The sequence below is a fragment of the Dreissena polymorpha genome, chromosome 5 (assembly GCF_020536995.1).
Source record: "Dreissena polymorpha isolate Duluth1 chromosome 5, UMN_Dpol_1.0, whole genome shotgun sequence".
NCBI classification, from domain to species: Eukaryota; Metazoa; Mollusca; class Bivalvia; order Myida; family Dreissenidae; genus Dreissena; species Dreissena polymorpha.
Window position 1 is genome coordinate 46,935,785 of NC_068359.1, and position 6,027 is coordinate 46,941,811.

Sequence of the window (6,027 nt, forward strand, 5' to 3'; positions counted from 1 at the left end):
TACCACTTAGATACGTGTTTTAATGCATTCGTAGTCCCTTATATTTAATTTAATACCTTCCTTACTAGATTCTAGTTTTTAAGGATTCATTTCCAACCCTTAGATACTGATGAGCAGCAAACAGCATAAAACCTGAACAGACTGCGAGTTACTCGCATGCTGTTCTGGTTTTATGCGGTTAGCACAAAGCCATTATCACTTGGCTTCTAGTGGGAAAGGGTTGAACTAATTTCATTCTCTCACTGGAAGGAGGAAAATACAGGATGGTTTGAGATTTCCACCGCAATTTTTAATGGTTTGGTAATAATCTTAAGAAATTAATGGTTTAAACATTCAGTGGTTACTGTATTAAATTATGTGCTGGTAGATATTTTGAACAATGCATTACATAATTGTACATTCCTTTTCTGTGTTAAAACACAGGTGTTGGGCGCGTGGCCAATTTACTGAAAAACTATCAATATGTCATAAAACAAAATTTTTCATCACTTTGACCAAAAAAAATCTCATAACATATATAATTCAGTGAATAATTGAATTGGTCACACGCCCAACACCTGTTTGTAAAAACAGTTGTTTTTGTACGCCCATGTCTTGATGGAACATATTATGGGAGCACCCTTGGCAGTTGGGCTGGCAGCACATTCCATGTTGATGCTTTCTTGAGTTTTAAAGTTTGCCTCAAATATTCCCCAAACATTCTGGAAATGGTTGTTGACATAAAATTGAGGCCACGTTATATAACCAGTCAATGGGCGCCTGCAGGATTCCCAGCTGACCTGGAAATCAGGGAAAACCTGGAAAAAGACTTTCACTTTTTCCAATCAGGGAAAAGTCAGGGAATTTGGGAAAAGGTCCTGAAATCAGAGAATTTTGTTTGGTCAGACTTTCTCGACTTTTGTCGAGAAGTCCATACGATTAAAACAGCAAATTGATTCCTCTGCATGCCTATGGTGGCTTTGTAGTATACATGTAACTTAGTTATGTCTGCAACTGCTATTTATTTAGGGTGTCTAAAACAAGAAAAAGGTCAAAATTATGATCCTGGAATTTTTATTTTCCATCAGGGAAAAATCAGGGAATTTTGTTCATACAAAAAGCTGAGAACCCTGGCCTGGCACTTCAGAGTTTTTTGTCCTTATTAATACAAATGTACAAACATTGCAAAAATGTGCCATTTTAGCTCTCAAGCTCGTACTTTTTTTATCAAATGTTAAACAAATTTTTGCGAAATTCTTGACATGAAATGAAGTTCAATTTCGATAACAACCCATGCATTCTAGGCACTTCAGAGTAATTGCCCTTTGTACAAAAATGCGAAATTCACCGTTTCTGCTTTTTTATGTTTTTATGTAGATTCTTCACCACATATTCTATGACTAGCTAAATCATGTCAGGCGTTTCAGAGTTATTATCCCCCGCCATAGGCGGAGGGATATTGTTTTGGCGTTGTCCGTCTGTCCGTCCGGCACTTTTGTGTTCGGAGCCATATCTTCAAAGTGCTTTGGCGGATTTCAATGAAACTTGGTATGAGTATATATATGGATAAAAGAGGATGATGCACGCGTAATGGCATTGTACACCTTTGTTAATAACAGAGTTATGGCCCTTTGTATCTTGAAAAATGCTTTTTTGTGTCCAGAGCCATATCTTGGAAGTTCTTTGGCGGATTTCATTGAAACTTGGTATGAGTATATATATGGATAAGAGGATGATGCATGCCAAATGGCATTTTACACCATTGGATAATAAAGGAGTTACGGCCCTTTGTATCTTAAAAAAATGCTTTTTTGAGTGTCAAATATAACACTTTTGTGTCCAGAAGCATATTGGCGGGGGATATCAATTCAACGAATTTGCTTGTTTTCTTTTATTTTTACCAAAACAAATGCTAAATTTGCTGTTTCAGCTCTCTTATCACTTTTCAAGGATTTATTTTCACAATTTCAAGATTTGGGGTTTGTTTTCTACAACAAGCATGTATTTCTGTCCATTGTAGGAAAAAAGCTTTAGTTTCAAATGCCCCTGAAGAAAGGCATACAGATATCACACTATCAATATGTCCAGTTTTTTGTCCCTTGTCCTTTAACCTTGATCCTTTTCTTTTTCAATTATGGGTATTATGGTTCAGCCTCTTAAGCAAGCATTGCTTTAGGGACATCCCGTTGGATGCCTTCTGTGATGAAATATTTCTTTTAAATAACATATAATAAAAAAAGCACAAAAATACAATTACCTCAAATACTTAACCAAGAGTTTTAAAAAAAATAACATAAATACAATAAATAAATGTACATTTACAGGTAGTCAGACATGTGCAGTGTTGTCTTTAATGGGTGCCAAATGTGCACTGGAATCTTGTAGATAGCAGAATACTTTTGTTTTTTAACGTTGGGAAGGTGCAAATACATTTGGGACAATGGGGTTCAATGCACGCGCGCAAAGTGTCATCCCAGACTATCCTGTGCAGTCCGCACAGACTACCAGTAATCAGGGACGACATTTTCCACTTAAATAAATTTTTTTGATAAAGCACAAATCTTAGCAAAAATCCAGTTTATGTTCAGTGTCCCTGATTAGCCTGTGCAGACTGCACAGGCTGATCTGGGACAACACTTGATGCACATGAATTATGCTCTGTTTACCCAGTGCCAGTCTTGTTTACATGGCAGCAATGATAATTTGTTCTTGTTGGTAGCCATGTTACAGTGTAGATTATTGTTGTTGTCCAGTTTTTGTTTTAAGCTCACCTGAATATGTTTTCAAAAAGTGTTCAAGGGGGTGATATGGTGGTCAGTATTGTCTGATGTATTCTTTTTTACTCAGTTATTTTGAAAATCTAGTGTAAGAAATCAACCTTTTTATTTGTTAATTTTTCCAGTCTATAGGTAAACGACTTAAGTAAATTGTAACATATTCTGCCTATGTAATTCATTCGCCTATTAAGCAAAAAATTTGAACACAACATTTTAGGAAATGTAAACCACAGTTTCAGATTAGATGTTCGATTGTTACTCAATTACAGTGATAGTACTCATGTGAGCAAAATTTGGTCATTTTTGCCCTCTTATGTGATATCTTTATTGTCCCCTACCAGTGAAACAGGAGGGGACCTATGGTTTGCGCTCCGTGCGTCAGGCTGTCTGTCTGTCAGTCTGTCACACTTTTCTGGATCCTGCCATAATTTTAAAAGTTCTTCATATTTTTTCATGAAACTTGAAACATGGACAGATGGCAATATGGAGATTATGTACGTCAATTAATTTTGTTCCTACGTCAAGATTTCTGGTTGCTATGGCAACAAATAAAATAAAAAATACTGACAATGGTGGAGTATCACCGGTAGGGGACCATATTGCTTGGCAATCATTTGTTCTATTTGGACTGATGGAAGCTTTTGTAGATGCCCAGATTTTGTTGATATCCACATCTGTAAAGGCATCAATCTTGACACGAGTCACAAGGTATTCTTGTGCTGTTGTCATTTTGTTTTCTGACCCTTCTGTAGAGATGTGTAATGGTGTTCTGGAACATAGTTCACAATACACTGTTGAGAGATGTGTAATGGTGTTCTGAAACATAGTTCACAATACACTGTTGAGAGATGTGTAATGGTGTTCTGAAACATAGTTCACAATACACTGTTGAGAGATGTGTAATGGTGTTCTGGAATATAGTTCACACTACACTGTTGGGAGATGTGTAATGGTGTTCTGAAACATAGTTCACAATACACTGTTGGGAGATGTGTAATGGTGTTGTGAAACATAGTTCACAATACACTGTTGGGAGATGTGTAATGGTGTTCTGAAACATAGTTCACAATACACTGTTGGGAGTTGTGTAATGGTGTTCTGAAACATAGTTCACAATACACTGTTGGGAGATGTGTAATGGTGTTCTGAAATAAAGTTCACAATACACTGTTGGGAGATGTGTAATGGTGTTCTGAAATATAGTTCACACTACACTGTTGGGAGATGTGAAATGGTGTTGTGAAATATAGTTCACAATACCCTGTTGGGGGATGTGTAATGGTGTTCTGAAATATAGTTCACAATACACTGTTGGGGGATGTGTAATGGTGTTCTGAAATATAGTTCACAATACACTGTTGGGAGATGTGAAATGGTGTTGTGAAATATAGTTCACAATACACTGTTGGTAGATGTGTTATGGTGTTCTGAAATATAGTTCACAATACACTGTTGGGAGATGTGTAATGGTGTTCTAAAAAATAGTTCACAATACACTGTTGGGAGATGTGTAATGGTGTTGTGAAATATAGTTCACAATACACTGTTGGGAGATGTGTAATGGTGTTCTGAAACATAGTTCACAATACACTGTTGGGAGATGTGTAATGGTGTTCTGAAATATAGTTCACAATACACTGTTGGTAGATGTGTTATGGTGTTCTGAAATATAGTTCACAATACACTGTTGGGAGATGTGTAATGGTGTTCTGAAATATAGTTCACAATACACTGTTGGTGTCTGATGAGGCTGTGCTAGTAGGTCTCTTAATTTCCCAGGAAATGATCTGGGTTGTTTTTTGTTGTTTCTGTAATGTTGTTGTTTTTCAAAAAAGCTCTCTTGTTTGAAGAAGCTACTCTTCTTTCCTGCACATGTCTGGCTTTGAATACAATTTTCTTAGGTTTAACCTTTCTTACTTTAGCATTAGGATCTTGCATGAGTGGTCGTTTTGTATTGAATTTATTAAACAAGTCATCTAAATAAAGATAAAAACGAGGCTTGCCGAGTTTTTATCTTTATTTAGATGACGAGTTTAATAAATTCAATACAAAATGACCACGAATATAAGATTCTATTTATAACATGACCAACACATTTTCTTTTTATCATTATGCTCTTTTCACCATTTATTCACATTGTAAAAGAGTTTAACTGAAGAAATTCGCCGGAATAATGACGTCATTTCGTCAAAAATGACGTCATTTCACATTTATATAACTAGTTTAATAACACCCGTGTAATAAACAAAATTGAGCGTTACGCTATTTCACTCCTGGAGCGTAGGTCATGTTATAACAGGAAGTAAATATAAATGCAAAGTAAATCGTAAATACGGTTAAACTGGAACAGAACTTACTATAACCAAACTACACACAATCTGGTCACACGGTGGTCATGTGATAATACAAAATTATGATCTGATTTAAAGTCAAACTATACCAAGAAAGGAATATTTATACTACATATAATATGCATATACTGACTGTATACAAAACCAAACGAAATAACATACATATTGTTGAACAATATTAGATATATTAATTATAAGAATTCATTGTTATGAAAAAGTGTCTTTGTAAAAAACAATAGTTGGTCCAATCGAATCATATTTTTTGACAACATGTTTTGATAACATATTTTTAGTAAAAGATCTGCATATAAACACATATGAAATGTTGCTAACCGTGTTTTCTCTTGAGATATATACAGTCGACAATGACGATATGTACAAGCAAACATGAGCCAAGAGTTGTTGCAACCCATATACTAATGGACGATATCTTCGCATCTTCTTCGGCTATTACATAAATTATCCACAGTATCATTTCGTAGACATGGTTTGACAGCAATACGTCCAATACCAGTCTCACTGATAGAGTAGTGTGGATTGTTTCTCAGCCAGAACAATTGACACCTGTCACTGACATGTTTTTGTCCCCTACTGGTGAAACAGGAGGGGACTTATGGTTTGCGCTCTGTGTGTCCGACAGTATGTCAGTCAGTCAGTCAGTCTGTCGCATTTTTCTGGAGCATGTGATAACTTTAAAAGTTCTTAATATTTTTTCATGAAACTTGAAGCATGGATAGATGGCAATATGGAGATTATGCACGTCATTTCATTTTGTTCCTACGTTAAAAATTCTGGTTGCTATGGCAACAAATAAATAAAAAATAATCTGACAATGGTGGAGTTTCACCGGTAGGGGACCATATTGCTTGACAATAGTCTTGATAGATTCGTTATTGATTTAAAAATAAAATAAACTAAGC